The 24,543-nt window shown below is 36.0% G+C and overlaps 1 long non-coding RNA gene and 1 pseudogene across 3 annotated transcripts; both read left to right on the forward strand.

The window, feature by feature from the left end:
- Nucleotides 1-455: 455 nt before the first annotated feature.
- LOC128030165 (uncharacterized) lies at nt 456-10,371 on the forward strand. 3 transcript variants are annotated; one of them, XR_008187852.1, is made up of 8 exons: nt 456-717; nt 1,029-1,056; nt 1,165-1,307; nt 1,714-1,798; nt 2,085-2,152; nt 5,585-5,796; nt 7,904-7,984; nt 9,249-10,371. It is a non-coding gene; the product is annotated as an uncharacterized LOC128030165 (long non-coding RNA). The 3 variants fall into 3 exon arrangements; XR_008187851.1 differs by having other exon boundaries at nt 1,029-1,307; nt 5,585-5,807; XR_008187850.1 differs by having other exon boundaries at nt 1,029-1,307.
- A 12,965-nt stretch (nt 10,372-23,336) lies between these two features.
- On the forward strand, nt 23,337-24,319 carry LOC128030194 (G-protein coupled receptor 20-like; annotated as a pseudogene).
- The last annotated feature ends 224 nt before the right edge of the window (nt 24,320-24,543 follow it).

The raw sequence follows: 24,543 nt of genomic DNA on the forward strand, positions 1-24,543 counted from the left end.
TCTCCACTTCTCCAGATTTGTTAGATGGGCTACCGTTGTAATACAAACACATTTGAGAACTACGACGTTCTCACTTTTGTAACGGTCATAGAAAAATGCCGTACACACTTTTGCATTTCATAATGCAGTGATTTTAGCTGTAATGGTCACATAAGACAAAAAATTGTCAACGTGTGACTCGTAAACATGTATAATTTATTTATTTATTTTTACCAGAGATAGTCGACCGATCTGTTGACACGTTGTTTTGCAGTTTTCTGATGAAGAGTTTTCTCTGACTGCGGTCAAACATACACCGCCTGTTCATAGGAATTTTACAGCATAACAATATAGCCCCTACATCTAGAGCTCTTGTTTATATAGCCGATGACCACGTTCACATTGTTTCAACATTTCCGCATTACATTAAAGAGTAGGCCTATGCGTACTCCCCTTCGGTCGTAAGCATTCCCAGACAGCACATGTACGTCTGGCCGACGTCGGCCCAATATCGAAACGTCGGCCTCTATACCTAAAACATCTATTAAACATCGGCCTGGCGGAGGCCGATATAATTTGGTCAGTGCTCTGTTCTCCAGCTCACCAATCGTCGGCCCTGAGTTGGTTCACGACCGCGGGCCGATGCCGCGCTTATCTGTGTGCGCGTGCCCAGTATTCGTCTCTTTTAGCCACCCAGAGAGAGAAGAGGATAATCCCAGCGACATCTGTGGCTCTCAGGTAACGTTACGATTTCACTTCAGCTCAATTAGACAAAAAATACTACTTTGTTAATTCTGTGACACTGAAAAGGTACTAGTAAGGCACACGGTGTGTTTTATACAGTCTATGGGCAGCTGAAGAGACTGGCTCATTTTCAAATAATGTTACCGTTAACTTGTTGAGCCAACGGTCACGGTAGCGATTTTTTTTTTAAATTAATGTTAACGCCTTAATGCGTTTTCAGAAGTTTCTCGGAGGGAAAATGTAAAAGAGGATAATTAAAGAGAAGTCCTGACTGCTTTTTCACTGTGTTTTTCACTCTTTTACAGGCTTCCGGAAATAATCCGGTGAAATATGGTGAGCTATTGTTGCTGTTGCTTCTGAACTACAAAATGATTTTTAAATTAATTATTGAATGATTATTGAATGAGACTGTACTTTATAAATGTAATGTTTTAACTCTAGATGTTTGTTTGTGTGAATGCTGTGTGTGCGTTGAGTCCTGCGCGAGCGGGGAGCAGAGTTGCCATGGAAACGGGGCGTCAACACAAAAACCGTTACTGGCAAGCAGTAATCTCCGTCTCTCGCTGCGGTTTACACTGTTTTAGGTAAGTTTAGTCGCTAAAACCACACAAATATTACATACAAATGTTCCTGACACGTTTCTAGCTTGTTTTTGACATGTTTCAATTAAATTTATTTTATAGAAACGGTTTAGTGTCTTCGGAAAAGTCCGTTAGCATTTTAGCAGTTTTCAGGTGGGCTAACTCTATAGATTTAGCTCTTGTTGATGAAACTCTGGGCTTTTAATCAAATCTTCGTGTGTGTATGAGATATTTTGATGGCTCTGTGAATGTTTTGCTGGTGATTTGTCAGTATGTTATTGGAAAAGGCTGACTTACTGAATCGATGACGTCACTTACAGTGAGAGTGTAATCGGCTGAAATCAAGTTCACATTAGTTTCGATATTTCATGATAAACAGATATTAATACAAATTGTTCTGTGGTTTCAGGAGGACAGAAAAAAGCTCTACAGAACAGAAGTGAAGCTCCAAGATTTCAACATTTCTGAAGGGAGATACTGACTTAGAAATACAGGTGACCTGAAGAAGCTCATGAAATACATTAATATGCCTTTTTTCCGAATATATTTCACCAATTTTAAGAAGTCCCTGACATCATAACGTAAGTCACACTCAACCTAAAACTAAAAATAGTTTGTGTTATTTTAAGATTATATTATTAGTAGTAGAATATGTATATTACATGTTATTATAATTGTTATATATTATTCTGTCTTTTATCTCCATTTCACCTCTACTCTTGCTTGTTTCCTTCTAATGAACCTGGAACTGCAGAGTAAATATTGTTGTCTCTGTGTCAGATTGCTTGTTTTGTTCCTGGACTCTTCAGTGATGATGAGCAGAGTCTGAGTGAACCTGCTGTCAGACAGTGAGTACAGTGGGGTTTCAGTCAGGGCCTTCAGTAAACAACTGTAAGATACCTGTACACATCTTACACATCTCTGTTACAGCTAACGCAGCCGTATGTGTAATGCACATATTATGCCCCACACAGTCTCTCAACAACAATGACGTCTGATCAACAACTTCAGCAGTAGGCTAGATTAGTGTGGGTTAAAGGGATAGTTCACCCCAAAATGAAAATTTGCTGTTAATTTACTTTACCTCAGGTCTTCCAAGGTGTGGGTGACTTTTTGGTAACACTTTATAATAAAGTTCAGTTGTAAGTCACTTTTAAGTGATTATTTAATGATGAACTAATCATTTACAAAACATTCATAAGCGCTTAATAAGTGATATACTAATAATTTGTGTACTTTTTGTAAATTAATTTTAAAAGTCATTTACAAGTAATTAGATTATGATTAACTAATTATTTACAAAACATGACTATGCGTTCATAGAAATAAATGCTGTTAATATTTTTATCTATGTTCTGATTAAGTTATAAATAATTTACAAGTGACATGAATATACATTCGCTAATGATTAAGTAATATGCTATGATTTACACATCTTTCATAAGCAATCTTTAAAAAAATAACATCATGAAAAAAATCAAACAGATCCTTAATTTTTAATAGTTACTAGTTAATATATTACGAATCACTTATAAATCATTGAAATGTCAACATTGTACTATTATCTCAATAAACAGTATAAATCATTTACAAAGCTTTCTGCACCCCCCAATCTAAAGTGTAAACTACTCATCAGTTGTAAATGTTTTACAAACTTTGTGGTTTCCAGTTGTGTGTGCGTATATATATATATATATATATATATATATATATATATATATATATATACACACACACACACACACACACACACACACATATATATATATAACTTTGTGGTTTCCAGTTGTGTGTGCGTATATATATATATATATATATATACACACACACACACACACACACACATACATATATATATATATATATATATATATATATACAGGGCTTGAATTTCGGTGCGGGAATGCGGGGATTGCGGGGATTGCGCATAATTTAAACCATTCCCGCAAGGTTAGCTTTTATAGTGCGAGAAATTCCCGCAAAAATATATTTGCTTCATCTCAGAGCAATTGATTAAAAAATAAATTCACAGATGCGAGAAAAAATATGTCAAATTGTCTAGTCAAATTGTCTTTTATTTTCGAATTTAATTCCTCAATCAGCGCTGGACCGGCATTTTCTGTCTCAGCGCTGAGCTCATAGACAGTAGGCTAAACGGCGGAGCCCTGGCTGCTGTAGACAGATCATGTTTCACGCTGTCAATGCAGCGGTCTGCGTTGCGCTGATCTTATTCACACTATCAAGTGTAGGTGCAGCATTCTAACATTTTGAGTCAAAATGAGCTGTTTGTGAAGAAATTATCCGCTTCCAAATTGTCGTTGTAATAACGAAACTGAAACATTAAAAAACATTTTGCTCTTTATGGTGTGCGAGTGATAGAGCGCGGCAGCAACGAACCAACTGATCAGCTTACAGCGTCACAACATTGAATGCTCGGCCGAACAGCTGATCATAGCTGTACAGGACGCCTTTATTATTTTTCATCTCCATAAATATATCTATAAATATATCTAGTAATAAAGTTAACGCAAGGGCTAGAAATCAATTAATATTTTGCTGATCCTTCTTGTCATCATGGAGAGCGCAGTTGGTTGCATGGCAACGACAGACGCCACGAGAGTGCAAGCGCTTGTGGAAATGAGACTGTGGCGCGCGCGCCCGAGCTTTCCACTTGTTTGAGCATGTGACTGCGCGTTTCCTCTTGTTTTCTATTCATTATGCGCAGCATATTTCCCGCGCGCACAAACACGGCCACAGACAATTAATTGTTTGGTTAGCGTAGTAGTTTAAATATGGACCGTTGGCTGAAGCGAAAGACAAGTTCGGATGATGCAGATCACGATCCAAAGAAAAAAGTTTTCACTGAAATGGAGAAACTCATTCAGACAGCCATGGTCATACCAGTAGCGAGTGTGTCGTGTGAACGTGGATTCAGCACACAAAACAGGATCAAAACTAAATTCAGAAATTCACTGAATAATACAAGTCTCACAAATCTAATGATCATTTCAGAGCTTGGACCTTCCCTTGAGCAGTTTGACTTCAACAGAGCCATCATCAAATGGAAAGAAATGAAGATGAGGAGACAGATGAGAAACTTAGAATAAGTCACATGAAACAAAGAAATGGAAAAAAATGACTGAAATAGAACTGAAATGTATGAAAGACATAAATACTTATAGTTTAAACTGAGTTCTTAATATCAATTTACGATATCAATTTCAAAAGTAAAAAAAAAGCAAAGAATTGAACTGAACTGAAACACATGAACTGAAATAGACATTAATATATAGCATAGGCCTAGTTTAAACAGAGGTCTTAATGTCAATTTGAAGAGCATGATGTATTTTGTATACATTTTTTTTTTTTTTTTTTTGTTAACTGATTTGAGAACTGGAAATGCACAATTCATGCATACAAATCTGTAGATATTAATAAATGAACATGATTAAATTAGACCGATGCATCAAAAGTTATTCTCCCCCCCATAATCTTTAGATCCCCCCCATGTGACCCATGTAAGGGGGGAATTCCCCCCCAGTTTAAAAAACGAAATTCAGGCCCTGATATATATATATATATATATATATATATATATATATATGTGTGTGTGTGTGTGTGTGTGTGTATATATATATATATATATATATATATATATATATATATATATATATATATACGCACACACAACTGGAAACCACAAAGTTATATATATATATGTGTGTGTGTGTATATATATATATATATATATATATATATATATATATATATATATATATATATATATATATATATATATACACACACACACACACCAACACACACACACACAAAATCAACCAACCTGTAACCGGAAAGTTTACATTTACAACTGATGAGTAGTTTACACTTTAGATTGTGGGTGCAGAAAGCTTTGTAAGTTATTTATAACTTTATCTACATAACATAGATAAAAATATTAACATCACTTAATAATCATCTATGAACACATAGTCATGTTTTGTAAATGATTAGTTTATCATTAGCTAATTACTTTTATTACATGGCTCTGTGGGTACTTGATTCTGATTGGTCAGTTGCGACATTCCGATGCATGTTATCCCTGGATAACAACCTGTAAAATGTAATAACACAGGCTCATCCGGGTAACAGCAGTTGGTGCTGTACTCTTGCTTTAACTATTTTTTTCTTGGTGGAAGCTGTGCATTTCTTAGCTAATAAAATATATAAACTGTGTACAACAGTTGTGTACAATTGTTTAATTATGTCATCCTGGTTAGGGTTGGCCTGACTGACGATGCCATCTTCCAATCGCCGATGGCTGATAGACATCACGATGCTGCGCCGGAAACAGCGCCATCAGCTCCAGTATCTCGCCCGTGCATCCGTTGTCATGCGACAGAAGTCACGTTCTATAGACAGTTTCTATAGACAGTTTCTATAGACAGTTGTGAGGGTGCTGACAGCTGGTTGCCCAGGCTATGGATTAAAGGTAATACTGTTGTAAGTAGTGTTCATTTTCTCCTACATACCGATCATTTCACTTCATTAGACCTCAATGTATCACCAGTAGCCACCGGTATTGATTTGGTCTTGGTTTTTTTTTTTTGGTTTTTTTTCTGGACATCCACACAGCACCACAGTATTATCAACTAGAGATCGACCGATAGTGGATTTTACCAATACTGATAGTTAGTTTGGACCACACTGGCCGATACCGATTTATAAACCAATAGTTTTTAAAATGAATACTGAACGAAATGGATACTGAACGAGAGCAGCGGTCTGCGGTCGCGCTGCGGGTTCCCGGGTTTGTGTCCATTCTCGGACCATTCCATGTATTTCAACTGTAGAAACGGTTGTTCCGATCCGAAACTGACTTCTTTCATATTTGTCGACCAATATACAGAGAACTACATCAGTATATCATCATAAACACAAACGTTTTTGTCTTACATGAATGTAAACAGATGAACAGATGAGAAAGAAAACACACACGTACAGTATTTTTGTTTAAAGAGACAACAGCCTAATAAACGCGCTGTCTGTCATTAATGTTAATCAAAGAACAAAAGAAACAAAAGAAAATCATTCACTGATCTCGACTGAATATATTTAATAACTTTAATTGATTAATCTTTATTTTATTTATAAAAAGAAAACTATGCAGTGTTTTTAAACTTTTAATTACAGTTTCTGTACCTGAAATTTTGTTTAGTTGTATTTATGATATTGCTAATTGATTTGTTTGTTCATATCTTACTACTGACTGGTTACTTGTCTTTAACACTTTAATATTTTTATTAATTAATTGTTTTTGCTATGGTATTTTTTTTTTTTAAAGCACAGGCAAAATTCCTCTTGCAGTGTTTTGTAAGCTGCTGATTTTTGCTCGTGTTATTCAGCTGCAACAGAATGCTTTGTAAAAAGACAGAAACATGTTTGACATCTAAATGTTTGACTTAATTTTTTTATATTGGATTTTTTATCTTATTGGAATCGAAACTAGGAATCGATAAGCAGAATCGGAATTGGAATCGATAAAATTCAAACGATACCCAACCCTACACACCGAACGCATTACATTTTATTTGCTGCTATTTTAGAACAGTGCATGATTATCTAATCATGTGCAGTGTCTTTGAGAAGTCACAGTTATCACACACACCGGATGCGTCACATTCAATTCAAGCAGCGGTCTAAAACTGTTTATTTAATCACCAAACGGACATAAGTTTGCTTCAGGAATGAACTATGTGGCATATGTGTTTAAAGAGCCACACAGATGGGAAATCAAAAATTACCTGTATTACAGTGTATGATGTAGCTGCCCATCTGTGTAAACAATGTGCAAAGTAATTAAACCAAAAAGTACACGATTTATAAAGTTATTGGCTTCTAAAGTAAGGAGTCGACTCTGAATCGCTGAAACGAGTCGTTATAGATTTCAAATCTTTTGCCCATCTCTATGTACGTCACTAGGAGCACTTTGCATAATAATCTCCGCCTACCGTCTTGGGAGAAACAAAACTACTCTGACCTTCATGTACAAACATGTCATTAAAATGAAGTGTAACTCCGTGAATACTCAACGAAGAGACATGAGAGAGATATCTATAGAAAGCTTGACATGTCTACTTTAAAACTAAACAAGTGCTGCTATTCTAGATATTCTGTGATAAAGTAATCCATATGAAAAAAACGCGATGTCTGTTTTTCATGTCTCCCTTCGTTATATGTGATCACGCCCTCGTGCTGAACGCGCTATTCAGATTCAAACTGAAGCGCGCGGCTTGAATACACCCACACAGAAGAAAAAGCAGCGAGACTGTTCAAGTTTTTTATTTTACTGTTTGCTTCGCGATGAGAGGAATAAGACATAATTCACCCCAAACAGATGCTAACGCATAGTTTACCGTGGAGGTGTGTGCGGAACAACCACTGATCTATATTATAGATGGCCATAGACTTTTTAATGTAGGATATTCCAGGTCAACCTCAACTAAACTAATCACAAGCAATTTGTGAACATTACACAAATGTAAATGATAACTAAATAGTCTGTAAAAGCATTTTTCACACAATTTTGTTTTTTATAGGGCCAGCAGAGCCCTGCTCACCCTGACGGCCCACCGCTGCTGTCAGACAACATCTCCAAGATGCTATAAACTGCAGGACTAGTAAGTACAATCTTGAACATGCACAACTGTTTCATAAGTTTGGGAAGGTATGGTTTTTTGTGTTTTTGAAAGTATTTTATGGCAACCACAGTTTAATTAATGAAATGAATACAATTCACTACAATTTAAAATAATAGTTTTCTATTTGAATATATTTAGAGAAGTAATTTATTCCTGTGATGGTAAAGCTGTATTTTCAGCATCATTACTCCAGTCTTCAGTGTCACGTGATCTTCAGAAATCATTCTTATATTCTGATTTGCTTCTGAAGAAACATTTCTGACTATTATCAGTGTTGAAAACCGCTGTGTTCCTTCACTTTTTCAGGATTCTTTGATGAATAAAGTTTTAAAACAGTACAGTGTTTGAAACAGAAATGTCTGTTTTAACTTTTGATAAATGATAAGACAGTGATAATAATTGAAAATGTTTATTGAGCAGCAAATCAGAATGATTTCTGAAAGATCATGTGACACTGTAGACTGGAGTAATAAAAATGAGCTTAGATCACTGAAATAAATTACATTTCACAATATATTCACGTAGAAAACTGTTGTTAAATTGTAATATTTCACAATATTACAGTTTTTTTACTTGCTTTTGATCAAATAAAGTCAGCCTTGTTGAGCAGAAGAGACTTTTCTCAAAGACGTAAAAAGAAAATCGTACTGACCCCAAACTTTTAACGGTAGTATAAATTACAAATATGCTGTTCCACCTTCCACCACTGAAATGTGTATTCCATTCTAAAGAGATGCCTGTTCCACAAATATTACATTTACAGGGATCACGTGAAACACTTCATCAATAAACTGATTTTTGAGAGCATTAGTGGCAGTGTGTCGATTTTTGTTTATTGATTGGTGAATTGGAAGTGGATGTGTGTTTATAACCTACTTGTGATTAAATCAGATATATATACATAGCAAAATAAGCTCAAATTGAGGCAGCAGCATCTATGGTGCATGGCCTGTAGTGAGGTCACTAAATTCTAATACCAAGAATTTATCAAAGTCCACTAAAGGAAGTAAAACCTATTGGTATTTTACTTTGAAATAGCCTTTCTAATAATATTTAGGGCTCAAACACACTTTTTTTTTTGTTTAAATTAGATTAAAATACATAGTTTAGTATTCACACAACACATCTAATAACCATGCACTCCAGTTATGTGATTAAATAAATAATATTTTGTCTCAAATAATATGAACAGCAGCAGCTATGCTAAACTTTCTTTTCCTTTTATTTCCTGTTTCTATCTCAGGATCGCCATCCCAAGGTTTCTAGAGTTACACCAGCTCCAGACTGAATCCAGACTCACTTGTGAAGACTTCAGATGACACCAACGCTCACAAAGACTACAACTGTACATGAACACACAAAACATTTGACACACAAAACAAATATTATCCTTATTTTGCCTATAAGGGTAAATTTGATGATTTTCAACCTGCTTTATTGTAACGTCTCTTATATCTGTAAATGAACAATATTTACTCTCTCTGAGTTATGTGGACCTACATGTCCCCTTTTATTTGTAAGCATCACTCTGCAGGATGATCCAAAATGAAATGACGAGTTTTGACGAAATGACACAATGCAGCATCTAAATGAAAACATGCTGTTTTGCATCAGTTTTGCTGGCAAATAAACGGTATCTTGGAGAAAGAATAAACATTGTTCTTTTACAAATGTTACCAACAATATAACAATACAAAATGGATTGATTTTTTTTTTTACTTACCCTTTAAAAATGTTGAAAGATAATGTTAATGTTAACTGAATACAAAACTAGAGACTTGTTTAGTAAGATTTTATCAGAAAATATTTTTGAATTTTTATCATGCAATTTAAAACATTTTAATTGCTTAATTATTGTTTGCCTGGTTTTATTTTGTGTTTATGTAACTCTTTTTAAAAAGTTCTTGGCATAAAGTTCGCATGCGATGCTGACAGCTCTGAACACATGACTTTTTATTATGAACTAGATGGTCTTCCCAGTGAGTCTCAGTCATCTCTGGCTTTTTAAACTGTAACCTTGAAACATGCATTTCTGTAAACCTACTTTGAAATAAGTATTGTGAAAAAAGTGCTATACTCATACAACATTTAACCAGCAAGTACTGTAGGAATTGTTATGTTTTTACTATGGTTTTAATGCAAAAGCTGTAGTAAAATCATGGTGATTGTAGTAAAACTATGGTTGATTTTGTTTTTTCTATGGTTTTACTGCAAAAGCTGTGGTAAAATCATGCTTAATTTTCAAAAGACTACAAATAATCCCGAATTATCCACTTTTGATCAAAGCATCTGGTAAATGTTAATGTATTTGTACATGTAATATGAAATAAATGAAAATATTAATAAAGTTGCATCTGTTCTTGAGAGTGGTGTGTATTATTTTATTATAAACCAGCGGCGGTAGCCGCGGGTGGTCCGTAACGATGAGCAAAACGCCGGTGAACCGCGTCCACGCAGAGCGGCCGGGATGTATCGTCTCAGCATCGGCCGGAGAGCATTTCCGATCAGAGGCCGACGTCGCCGAGACATCTTGCCTATTAGCAAACGCTCCCTGAGCGATATCGTCCCGATGGAATTTTGTAGGTCGGCTCGACATCGGCACAACGTATGTGTGCTGTCTGGGTTATCATCTACCGCGCGCTGAGATTTTTCTGCTTTGTCTACTGTTGACGGATTTGCTAGAGGGACTATGTCGCCCCGTTGTAACGTGATTACGTTTAAGATCCATAAGATTGCGCTACATTCACCTGAAAAGGTTATAGATATAGTCTTTTATACAGTAAATGTGTATCAGAATAACAATGACCTAATAGTGAAATCCACTCTTCTAAACTATTGTGAAAGTTTTAATGCAACTCTGTAAATAGCTTTTTTTTCTAATACCGTATACTGCACATTATTGTTTGGTTGTCTTTGTACAGTATTTCAATAAATAAACCGGTGTTGATAAGTCGTTCATTTAAGTGGAGGGCGGGATGATTTTGACCTTCTTTAGTCATTCGTCGTGCTTAAGGTCTGATCCGGGAAACCGCACTACGACTGGAACTGCGCTTTGTCGCGTCTAAATAACCCGCTCTTCTTTAAGAAAACCGCGAGGCGAGCAGTTTCTGACATCCATTAATTCACCTCATTTTTTCACAACCGCAAATGTTTTGTTTAGCATACATATTAGTTACATAGGTGTCACGCATGAAGTTTATAGTTATTTTAAATAATTATGATAGAGTTACAGGTTTAGGTTAGTGGGGTGCCTGTAAGCGGTGAAAACTTCGAGCATCGGAGACGACGGTGTTACTCAAACACCATATAGCGTTATCTTTTAACAAACTATTGTATTGTGCGTTTCTAAGACAAAATCTGTAACAGCGTTCATTAATATGTTGAGATGAAAATAAACATACAAAACTTTATAATGAGCGTGAGTTCAATATAGCCTAACCAACAAATGTTTGTTCTAACGCTTTCGCACTAAAATTGCGAGATTTCCTGACTTTGCCGTGTTTAATGGATGCTAGATCTCATCACGCCGCAGCGAATTGTAAACCACACACTTCCTCATCGCATTACGCTAAGAAACTGCACATGGTTAAAGCTATTACACCATAAACTGTCTAAAGTTGTTAATGTACAAGCACAGTAAACTATTTCTACAAAAAATATCATTGCACTACTGTTTTTGCATATAATACATCATTCAACAATACTTTTGCACACTCATTCAACTATTTATTACCAGCCGTTCTCACGTTCCTGCTGTTCATAATGTATATATAATCCTTCATTGCTCCGTTCATAATGTACATACGATCCCTACATTGCATTCATATTTATATTCTGTACTCTGATCAATATCGTATATAGCAACTACGCTGTATAGTCTGCACATCATAGCTTTACTTACTCTGCACTTTTATGTATACAAAACACTATATTCTTGCACTTCTGGTTAGATGCTAACTGCATTTCATTAGCTCTGTACTTGTACTCTGCATAATGACAATAAAGTTGAATCTAATCTAAACAAGTACAATCGTACGCTTCCAGGACTCTGCTCATTCTTTCTGTTTCAATTTGTTTAAACGGACTTTCGCATTCTTATCTTATTTTCAGCAACTAAGCGTTATTCCTAGGCCTCGCGGATTGTTTTCTAGTTTTGGCCCTCAAATTCTTTGTTCATACGTAGCGATATCTCTGTGAATTTGCTTGATTTCATAAAATATCTTTTACGCTATATCATTATCCTATCCTAGTTTATATCAGATACAAGTTTGTTTCTTCATATTTCTCGTAAGTCAAACCCGTCCATTCTACCCCCGTTAGAGTATCCGCGACAGTATACTCATTGTAATGTGCTAAATCATTAAAATCCAAAAAATGAACTCTGAGAAAGAATATCCGATGAGAGGATTCAAACTTTTATTTCAACAAAACAGTGTTGAATTTACAATGAAGTAATGAAGAAAGTGATTAAATTGTTATTACAAACAATAGGGATGACATGACATCACAAGTTATCTAGCCAGAAAAGAAAATCTCGGCAGGCCCTCAAGTTTTGTTCTACTATGAAATCGACGACGGTTTCAATAATTTCAGGTATGGCGAAACCGTAATGTTTAGCGACTAACATCACACACAAATCCGTTATGCACGTACACAGACAGAGAGTCTCGTTAATGTACATCTCGCCGCTACATTCGGCCGTCACATACAGAATTTTTCTGGTCGTTACACAAATCGGCGCCCTGCTGGTCGTATACAAGCTCGTCAAATCGGGCCACGGGTTATTTTTCAGACTTCTTACAACGTCCATTTCTTTCTTGAGATTTGTTACGCGCTTGGAATCCGTCGTACAATCATGATTCGGATCAGACGCATCGTCTATGATTTTATGCATCAGATCAATCATTTGCTCTCTGTAACATTGTTTAAACATAGAGTCTATGTTGGCTTTTACAGGACACATCTTTCCTTCGTCACCGCCACACTCCACTCGATCATCCTCAGCAGCGCTGGTAGTGGCGGACATCCTTTTCAGATTTTGTTCCAAGAAGTAAACCGAGCGTCTTAAAATCCACGACGATCCAGTGTTTTTTCAAATGGTTCAGATCCGTCGAAGCCTTATTATTTGAAAATTTGAGAGTGCGTCAGTTTCAGACAAATTTGATCGTTGAAGCCGATTCTGTCAGTCCACGTAGATAATATTTTGATTGAACCCTTGTTCACAGATCATAAGAAAACCTGCGATAACTGCAGAGTTTATGAGGTCAGCCGCTCACAGGGGATAAAGACTAGCCGTAGTCATGAGGAAGTAGCGGTGGATCTTCTGTACATTCTACCAAAAAATAGGTTGTGGGTGTTGCGCTCAAAAAGCGGAGGAGGGTGAAGGGCCGTGGTTAGGGGTTTGACTTACGAGAAATATGAAGAAACAAACTTGTATCTGATATAAACTAGGATAGGATAATGATATAGCGTAAAAGATATTTTATGAAATCAAGCAAATTCACAGAGATATCGCTACGTATGAACAAAGAATTTGAGGGCCAAAACTAGAAAACAATCCGCGAGGCCTAGGAATAACGCTTAGTTGCTGAAAATAAGATAAGAATGCGAAAGTCCGTTTAAACAAATTGAAACAGAAAGAATGAGCAGAGTCCTGGAAGCGTACGATTGTACTTGTTTAGATTAGATTCAACTTTATTGTCATTATGCAGAGTACAAGTACAGAGCTAATGAAATGCAGTTAGCATCTAACCAGAAGTGCAAGAATATAGTGTTTTGTATACATAAAAGTGCAGAGTAAGTAAAGCTATGATGTGCAGACTATACAGCGTAGTTGCTATATACGATATTGATCAGAGTACAGAATATAAATATGAATGCAATGTAGGGATCGTATGTACATTATGAACGGAGCAATGAAGGATTATATATACATTATGAACAGCAGGAACGTGAGAACGGCTGGTAATAAATAGTTGAATGAGTGTGCAAAAGTATTGTTGAATGATGTATTATATGCAAAAACAGTAGTGCAATGATATTTTTTGTAGAAATAGTTTACTGTGCTTGTACATTAACAACTTTAGACAGTTTATGGTGTAATAGCTTTAACCATGTGCAGTTTCTTAGCGTAATGCGATGAGGAAGTGTGTGGTTTACAATTCGCTGCGGCGTGATGAGATCTAGCATCCATTAAACACGGCAAAGTCAGGAAATCTCGCAATTTTAGTGCGAAAGCGTTAGAACAAACATTTGTTGGTTAGGCTATATTGAACTCACGCTCATTATAAAGTTTTGTATGTTTATTTTCATCTCAACATATTAATGAACGCTGTTACAGATTTTGTCTTAGAAACGCACAATACAATAGTTTGTTAAAAGATAACGCTATATGGTGTTTGAGTAACACCGTCGTCTCCGATGCTCGAAGTTTTCACCGCTTACAGGCACCCCACTAACCTAAACCTGTAACTCTATCATAATTATTTAAAATAACTATAAACTTCATGCGTGACACCTATGTAACTAATATGTATGCTAAACAAAACATTTGCGGTTGTGAAAAAATGAGGTGAATTAATGGATGTCAGAAACTGCTCGCCTCGCGGTTTTCTTAAAGAAGAGCGGGTTATTTAGACGCGACAAAGCGCAGTTCCAGTCGTAGTGCGGTTTCCCGGATCAGACCTTAAGCACGACGAATGACTAAAGAAGGTCAAAATCATCCCGCCCTCCACTTAAATGAACGACTTATCAACACCGGTTTATTTATTGAAATACTGTACAAAGACAACCAAACAATAATGTGCAGTATACGGTATTAGAAAAAAAAGCTATTTACAGAGTTGCATTAAAACTTTCACAATAGTTTAGAAGAGTGGATTTCACTATTAGGTCATTGTTATTCTGATACACATTTACTGTATAAAAGACTATATCTATAACCTTTTCAGGTGAATGTAGCGCAATCTTATGGATCTTAAACGTAATCACGTTACAACGGGGCGACATAGTCCCTCTAGCAAATCCGTCAACAGTAGACAAAGCAGAAAAATCTCAGCGCGCGGTAGATGATAATGCTTACGACCGAAGGGGAGTACGCATAGGCCTACTCTTTAATGTAATGCGGAAATGTTGAAACAATGTGAACGTGGTCATCGGCTATATAAACAAGAGCTCTAGATGTAGGGGCTATATTGTTATGCTGTAAAATTCCTATGAACAGGCGGTGTATGTTTGACCGCAGTCAGAGAAAACTCTTCATCAGAAAACTGCAAAACAACGTGTCAACAGATCGGTCGACTATCTCTGGTAAAAATAAATAAATAAATTATACATGTTTACGAGTCACACGTTGACAATTTTTTGTCTTATGTGACCATTACAGCTAAAATCACTGCATTATGAAATGCAAAAGTGTGTACGGCATTTTTCTATGACCGTTACAAAAGTGAGAACGTCGTAGTTCTCAAATGTGTTTGTATTACAACGGTAGCCCATCTAACAAATCTGGAGAAGTGGAGAAGCAAAGATGTTTAGCACATACACTAGAGATGTTGCTTTATTTGAATCGAAGAAGATGGCCGTAGGAACTGATAACATTGTTTAATGTCGTTGTGTCGTGTTTTGTCAAAATAATAAAAAAGTTTGGGCAATTTTTCTTAAATGAATAGAATACGCTCACCCCGCTCTCTTTCCCACGCGAGATTTAGCATGAACTTACAGGAGTCTTAAAAATAAAAATGTGAATTGCGTCATCGGCTATCCGAACCCGATGACTTAATCTAACGGAGTAATAAAAATATAATTTACAAATCAACAGTTAACAAAAAAAAAAAAAAAATACTTTAACAATTGTATTCTGAATTCTATATGCGTTGTAAGCGTTAGTTTGCTTGCTATACTATCTATCTTAGTGGTTTGGTCGCTCGAATACACAAAAGGTTATGGATAAAATGTATCTCACAAGAGTGTGGAAACTTTAACGCGCTCAAACTTAAACGAGTGTACCGTTTGATTTGTTTAGGTTGTAATAGTTTTAAGTGTAAAACAGCTAGACTTTCTTTTTTGCGTCGATGCTTCATGCGATCACATTTTTTTTGGACAGACACAAAGTTGAGCTAAAAGAAATATCTCAAAGAGAAAAACTGTAACTTAATTTCTTAATTTTCATTTATTCCTATTACGATGACGCCACACAAAGATCGCATAAAAACGTACGGTCCGACAAAAAAATTGTGAACGGCCGTCCAAAATCTTGATACGGCTAAATCTCGAGGTGTAAGAAAAATGTGATTTACAAAACATCGGGATTCTTAGATGTGAAACACCCTTGACATAATCTGTTGGCATCTACAAAACAGTCAAAGTGTATGTTTTCTGTTCTAGGTAAGAACATTTACACCGAGTGTTATAGGCCGGGTAAATAATTTGAAAATAGTATTTCTGTCGAATGAGAAAAGTTCAGCGTACATTTAAAAAATTTTCTGATGTAGAAATTATGTTTCTGCCAAACACATCCAAAGAGAAAGAGTTTTCTACTCGTGTGAGAAAAGCACTCGGGTGGATAAATTATATGAAGAGACGATTTGTCATCGGTTATTTAAAAAATAAGACTATAGACGGTGTGCCTTGCTTTAGTGACACACAATGTGTTTAAACACGTTTCAAATTGTAGGTGTAATTATTTTAGTGACTTTAAGCAAGATGTATATTTGTTATTTTACAGTACGCATACAATCTACAGGATAGAAGGATGGGGATACAGTAAAATACAACTATAAACTTTAAGAAAAGTTAACTTTCATTAGACTATTGTAAAGGGATCTTACAGTAGGCTAAATGAAAAGCACTACGTAATAAGGCTGAAGGGCAAACAACTGATGGAAAACACGTTGGGGGGATACTGTCGGTTAAATATATTGTTTTAAATAAGGATTTAAATACAAAAGTAAGTACTTTTAATACAAAACATATAAAATAGAACTACAGCCTGTTAGATGTACAGGCGGTCATTTTAATATTTTTGCTTTTAAATGGAGGTATTTTGGGACGGCTAAGAAGAGGGCCTGCAAATGTCTTTCCTGCTCTGTGTCTGAAAGTACCGTGGATATGTGAAAGGTTTACGACCGTAGCAGCGCACATAAATTACATCTCTAGGACGCGTGGGTCTTTCCTGAACCATCTTTAATGGTTGAATACGATCGAGGGTCTTTCTTCTAAAAGATAAAGCAACTTCATCTAAACTTCACAGTCTATACTGTGACAAACAAACGAGCTCCTCAGCATAGATTTAAAGCAAAATCAATATTTTAAGTTTTATTTTTAAAAAACATACAGAAAGACTTTGGCTTCATGTTTCATTGTGTGTGTGTGTGTGTGTGTGAGAGAGAGAGAGAGACAGAGAGAGAGAGAGAGGGAGAGGGAAAGGGAGAGAGAAAGAGAGTGTGTGTGTGTGTGTGTGTGTGTGTGAGAGAGAGAGAGAGATAGAGAGAGAGAGAGAGTGTGTGTGTGTGAGAGAGAGGGGGGAGAGTGTGTGTGTGTGTGTGTGTGTGTGTGTGTGTGTGTGTGGGTGTGAGGGAGAGAGAGAGAGAGAGATGGTATGAAAACTTTGAAGATGGTGCTAAAAATAAGAACTTTAAAGAATCTAAAGTGATTAATGCATGACGCATCTAATATAATATAATCATATATATGATATATGATATAATATGATATAAATAATTTTTTATTATATAATATTATATAAAAATATAAAATATTTTAGGTAATATATATCATCATTTTGTTGAATTAAGAATCAACGGACATCAGATGTACTGGGGGTACTGATTATTAAAAAAAACATTACATTAATGTTAGCTTTGAAATAATGTACACCATTGACTTAGATCATGCGGTCTGGAACTCCACCCTCGCCTGCGCGGGGTGTGTGTGAAGCAGCCCCTCGGGTCTCACATACATTTCACTACGAGGACCTGTGAGATTCTGTTTATGATTTAATCATTTTTATGTTATTTTATAAGTCGTATTATTTTATTTTGGGGATATTTCATTCATGTTTGGACATCTCTCACCGGTCTAAAACTGTAAGGGATAATTTTTTATATGTATCATCAGAAATGTTTATTGTATATATACTATGCTATCACATTTAAAATAAGTTATCTTTTTAAAAAAAGAAGAGTATGGTGTGTTTTTTAAGTTTGATTAACTTAAATGTTGAATACCTTTTTTTGTTTAATGAATTGCTTTAGTAGCCCGATGTCATTATATAATTATTTATTTCCATATTCTTTAACCCCTGGAGACTGAGTGGCTTTTGGGGACTGGAGATATTTTGACACCCCTCAGACGTTGGTGTTTTTCATTATCCTAAAACGTATTAGTGGCTAAAAGTCTGAATATCCCATAATATGTGATCAGCATGATTGTACATGTCTGTAATTTTGAGAAGGCTGTGTTTATGATTAGTTTTTGTTTAAAATATGTTTAAAATGTGTTTGTATATGTTGTATAAGTATTGATTGAATACATGATTAAAAAAAAATGTATGATAAAATTATTTGTTTTGGTTTAGTAACATGTCTGTTACTGCGATGTGTTTTATAAAAACGATGAATACTTGTTTAAAATGTATGTTCCGGTTTAGTAACATGCCGTCATATATAATTTAATATTGTTTAAAATAGAGATAAGTCTCTTTTTAACTTGATATGTCCACGCGTATGTCCGCTTGTTTATATGGTTTATCAGAATACAAATTTGTATAGCGCCGTGGATATTATAGTGATATAACAAGGTACGTGTGGCTTATGATGAAATTTATAGGCTAGTCATAATTCAGATCGCTTAAAAGTGTACGTGCATGCAGCATTTTATTGTATGGTGGTACTGTAGGTGTACGGTTAAAATAAATAATAAAACAGCTTTTTGAAAAAGATATGATATAAAGATGGATATAAAAGGTTTTAAATATAATATAGAAAATGTCTTGCAACAAATAATGTGAAATGAATTTAACTGAATTGTGTCAATGACACGTCCGGGTTCCTCAATAGACCATATTCTTCATTCTGTTCAATTATATATCCCCCGATCCTGGTAAAATGTATATTTTTTAGTGATGAACAAAACTAATGTAAATGTTTTGTTTTATATAGTTTGTGAATGTATAATGTGTTTATATTCATTAAAAGAAGAAAATAAGACTTGGAGACGAATGTGTGTACACAGGCATTAGAGGGAGAGAGAGGGAGAGAGAGAAAGGGGGTACAAGAGATGCTAGACGCGCACCAGCCGTAATTCATAGGTGAACCGTCAGAAAACTGTCAAAATCATGGTACTCCCGTGTGAGATACGTTTGGTTTTAATTAAAAATGGCTTTGAAGATATTATGATTGGTTAGTAAATTCGGAAGAAAGTGAAGTGTAGCGTGCAAACGAAGACGCTGTGAATACTTGCGGGTCAGGAAGGTGATGTGAAAACATCTCTTTCCTGCTCTCTAAAAAAAGAAAAAGAAAAAAAAGATCTTGTTTTATCTGAAAACAGTCGGTTTCAGTATATTTTTTATAACGGTTTCATTTATAACCTTTTTTAAAAGAACAGAATGTTTTTCAACCTTAGAATATGTATATTATATAAAGAACTACGTGTTTTGAAAGTCTGTTGTACTGTTGTACTACAAAGTCTCTGTCTCACTCCCTGGGGCACGAGCGCGCGCCTGCAGGCGCGCTATCTCTCCGTATCTCTCCTGAGGCACGAGCGCGGATCAACCGTGTGCTATCATTCAGAGAGAGTCCGACAGATGGAGCTGGAGTCCCGTTTCTCACAAAGCTGAAGCTTCTGTCTAAATAAGGTAGGTGGATTGCTTTAGTAAGCTTTTCAACCTTAGTTCAATTGTTTTTAGATTATGTATATTATATAAATTATATAATGTTTTTTATATATATATAAATGTGAAATAATTAAAATGTGTTGTAGATTATATAAATTATATAATGTTTTATATATAAATGTGAAATAATTAAAATGTGTTTTCAATCTTTAATTGTTTGAGATTATATAAATTATATAATGTTTTATATATATATATATATATAAATTATAGGATGTTTTATATATATATATATATATATATATATATATATATATATAAAATGTAGAACACAGCGACCCCATTTATACACCGCTCATAAATGTAATGGGAGGGGGAGAAGCCGTATAACCACACACACATAACCGTATAACTGTGATAAACTTCAAACAAACTAACTGACACAGAGTTCAAACAACCTAACTGACACAAACTTCAAACAAGCTAACTGACACAAACTTCAAACAAGTTATCTGGCACAGACTTCAAACAAGCTAACTGACACAAACTTCAAACAATTTATCTGGCACAGACTTCAAACAAACTAACGGTCAATAGGGTAAAACTTTCTGTCAAAACCGCATGATCGATGATTGGGGAGTCTTTCATATACCGTTTTAATTTAAAACTAACAGGTCAATAGGGTAAAACTTTCTGTCAAAACCGCATGATCGATGCGTGGGAGTCTTTCATCTTCCGTTTAAACTAGCCGTCAAAACCATGATTTAGAACTAACTAGGTCAATAGGGTAAAACTTTCTGTCAAAAGCACATGATCGATGATTGCAAAGGTCATAGGCTAACCCTTGAAGTCGGAAAGTTCCGCCCATCCATCATAAGGTTACCGGAAGTTCAACCTGTCAAAAGGTCAAAGGTCAAAGTCATAAATCATCTTGGCATAAAGTGTATTATACTTACTACTTTCCTTATATGGGTCCTAAGGGCACTTTTGCCGGAAGAGCGCGCGCTCCTGTAAAAGTGAGGCTGAGCACAGGCATTTCACTGATCAGAGCGAGAGTGTCGCGAAAAGTCACAAAAGAAGTGTGTTTTTGGTTGCCAGGCCTTATTTCTTAAGGATGATGCAATCCCAACGAAAAAGGGTCATGATCGTGTGTTGGAACCGCAGGCGGTGAGTAAAACTGCTTAAAATATCTCTGCCTTCTTGTTAGTGCGTCCGCCTCCCATGCCGGAGACCCGGGTTCGAGCCCCGCTCGGAGCGAGTCGTTCCTGCTGCTGCTGCTGCTCTCGTTCAATTTCAGTCTCTGGATCTGATTCTGGATTCATAAATAAACGGCTGAATCTGACTGTAAGCCATGGTTTGTTTTGGATGATGTTTTTTTTCCCTCATGGTAATGTCACAGCTTCCACATGCTCTCAACGCAAAATAGGGTGACCACCTGGCTATTGCTCTGTTGCAGGTCAGCAGACCTGATTTTGCGGGACAATGCGGGACACGAGGCAGAGAAATTACTATTATTATACTAGGTGAATAAATATTGATTTTTTTTTTATTAGATATCTTTTTGCAGTGATGTTAACATGTTTTAAATTGCTAAAAGGGTTTATAAAAATGTTAATGACGGTGCTGACCGGCGCTGTGAACGTCACTAATAATATTTAATAGTAATATCAGTAAAATAAATATCAACATAAATAGCACGTTAACAGCACGTTAACAGAACGTGTCTATTCAATCCAAATAATTAAGTGAAAATAATAATCCAATCGCTACAAAGCTCATTTCCAAATAAGCACATAAATTCCATTAGGAAAGACTAGAAAGATTAAATGCGTTCTTACCGGATTCAGTGCATCTTGAATTTATATTTTTTGTCTGATCTGGCAGCTTAGAGTAGGGCCTTCTCATTCATTATGTGTCATTAGAACTCCTGGCAGGTGTAGCTGTAGTTCACTTTCACCAGGAGTTTTTTTTTTTTTTTTTTTTTTTGTCTGTGTGGGGTTTTTTTTTCTCAGTGTTTATTTTCCTGCTCTGGCTAGCAGCTAGAACCAATAATAACGGCTGCGCTGCGCATGTTCAGTGTTTTCTTACAAAGCTTCAAATTTCGGGACTGTCCCGGTGGTCACCCTAACGCAAAAGCCTACTGGCGCTTGTGATTCTTTAGCTCCGCCCACACGTCACGCCTCCAGCCGGTCGTGTTTTTCCGGAAAAATCGGTACAGACTATCTTTCTCTTATGAATATAATAAAACTAAAGACTTTTTGGAGTTATGAAGGATGCAGTACTACTCTATAGGTACTCAAGATTAACAGGATATTGAGTGAAAACGAGCATTTCACCCCCCCCCCCCCTTAAATCTTTATTTCAGTCTACAAATTTAAATTTTTATTTATTTATTTATTTCATATGGTACATGTTGTATTGTAAACTTTTTAGTCTAATGTTTTATTATTTCATTTAATTGAATCGATTTACAAATTATTCAGAAAAAAATTAAATAAATAAATATTAAATAAAAATAAATACATTATAAATAACAGTCAAAAGATATTAGTAAAATAAGATAAATAAATTATAATGAAATATACAATCTACAAATTATTCTCACATTCTTATTAAATAGGATTTATGTATTTGAATTACATATAGCTATTTACATTTCCTTCCATTTGGATTAAAGTGTCATTTTCAGTCAAATGTAAATGAAACAAATTTATGAAGGTGTTTTAAATACATAATAACCAGGTTTATTTGTAGCCATTTAGTATCAAAAATCCCATTTGTTTCAGTCTCATACATTTTAACTGAATATTGCTTGCTCCACTGATACTGTATTTTATGTTCATACTTTTAACCTGAATAAACTGAATTGTCTTCACAATTAACAGATTTATTTAATTTGAATAATTTAATTTTAAATATAATTTTTTAATTAAATCAAATAAATTAAAATAGTTAATTATTATCACTGCCGTTTTTTGAACACATCGAAAGGTTGTGAGTTTGAGTCTCGGGCCGGCAGGAATTGTGGGTGGGGGGAGTGCATGAACAGTTCTCTCTCCACCTTCAATACCATGACTTAGGTGCCCTTGAGCAAGGCATCGAACGCTCAACTGTTCCCGGGGCGCCGCAGCATAAATGGCTGCCCACTGTTCCGGGTGTGTTTACAGTGTGTGTGTGTGTGTGTGTGTGTGTGTGTGTGGGTGTGTGTGTGTGTGTTCACTGCTAAGTGTGTGTGCACTTCGGATTAGTTAAATGGTTAAATGCAGAGCACAAATTCTGAGTATGGGTCACCATACTTGGCTGAATGTCACATCACTTAAAAGTACTTAAAATGAATCAGGTTTAATAGTCTGTGTTAAAAGTGCAGTACAAATTGAAATTTGATATGAAATCTTGAATATTTTTTTAGTCTACAAATAAATTGCTTAAAAAAACAAACAACCCCCCCCCGGCCATCTACTGTATTTGCACATTTTTGTTTTTCTTTGGTTTTTGTGCAGATCCAGCCCTAAAACCACAGAGATGACCCTTACAGAGTGTTCATCGAATGTGAACCTCACATCAACATCAGCTCCTTTCCTAACAACAAATACTTCTCCACCACTCTGTGAACCTTATTTGCTGAGACTGGACCAGTTGGATGAGGGTCTGTATAATGACTTTTACAGTCTGTGGATAGCTCTGGTGGTTATCAACACCCTTATCTTTGTGGTAAGGATGACTGTTATCAGTCTGGCTTTGTATGTCTTCTGCTTCAGGACCAAGCCGAAGACCACTCATCTACACCATTAACCTGCTGGTGACGGACCTGTTGGTTAACCTCTCTCTTCCCACTTGTATCATATTGTACTGGAGGAAAATGCCTCATCTGTTACATGCACATATTCAGCTACTTCGTCAGCATGTACTGTAGCATCCTCTTCCTTACCAGCATCTGCGTGGATCGCTACCTGGCCATTGTTCAGGCCGAGGTCTCACGAAAGTGGAAGAACCCTGTTGTGGCCAAAGAAGTGTGTGTCTGCATTTGTCTGTTCGCCATCATCGTGACTTACTCGCTGCTTGTGACAGCCTTCAAGCATTCAGGCTGCTGACTCTCCAAACTCTTCACCCAAATCATGTGCGCCCTTTCCAGCCTGGGTCTCGTGCAGCAGAGCCGTGACTGACACATGAAAGCCGTATAGCTGCTGTCAGCCATTCTGGTGAACTTCACCATCTGCTTCACACCGTTTCACATCCGTCATGTTCTGTTTTACTTCCATCCTGATTAGCCTCATCATGTGATTGTGTACCATGTGACCGTCAGCCTCAGCAGCCTGAACAGCTGCTTGCATCCTGTGGTCTACTGTTTTGTCACCACTAACTTTCAGACTACCATGAAGAGATTTTTTAGGAAGATGGAAAGAGAGCAGACGAGTGGAGACATTATCAGCATGCAAAAGAGCTTGAAGGCTTCAGGCACAAGGATTGCAAGTAGCCAATAGTATAAGGTTAAACCCGCATGAAGGAGCCCACATGTGCCATGGGTTTTCAGATGGTTGCCATTACAATGTCACACTAATCCAAAACCAGTGGCATATAATTTAACATTTGTGACTTTGTTTCGCTATGTTCTGAAATTACCTAATTGCTAGTATTTCATTTCCAATGTGACTCTGTAAACTGCTAGAGTGTTTTCAAACATGCAGTGCTTTAGAGCAGGGGTTTT

The sequence above is a fragment of the Carassius gibelio genome, chromosome A16, assembly GCF_023724105.1.
Source record: "Carassius gibelio isolate Cgi1373 ecotype wild population from Czech Republic chromosome A16, carGib1.2-hapl.c, whole genome shotgun sequence".
In the NCBI taxonomy this organism is placed as follows: domain Eukaryota; kingdom Metazoa; phylum Chordata; class Actinopteri; order Cypriniformes; family Cyprinidae; genus Carassius; species Carassius gibelio.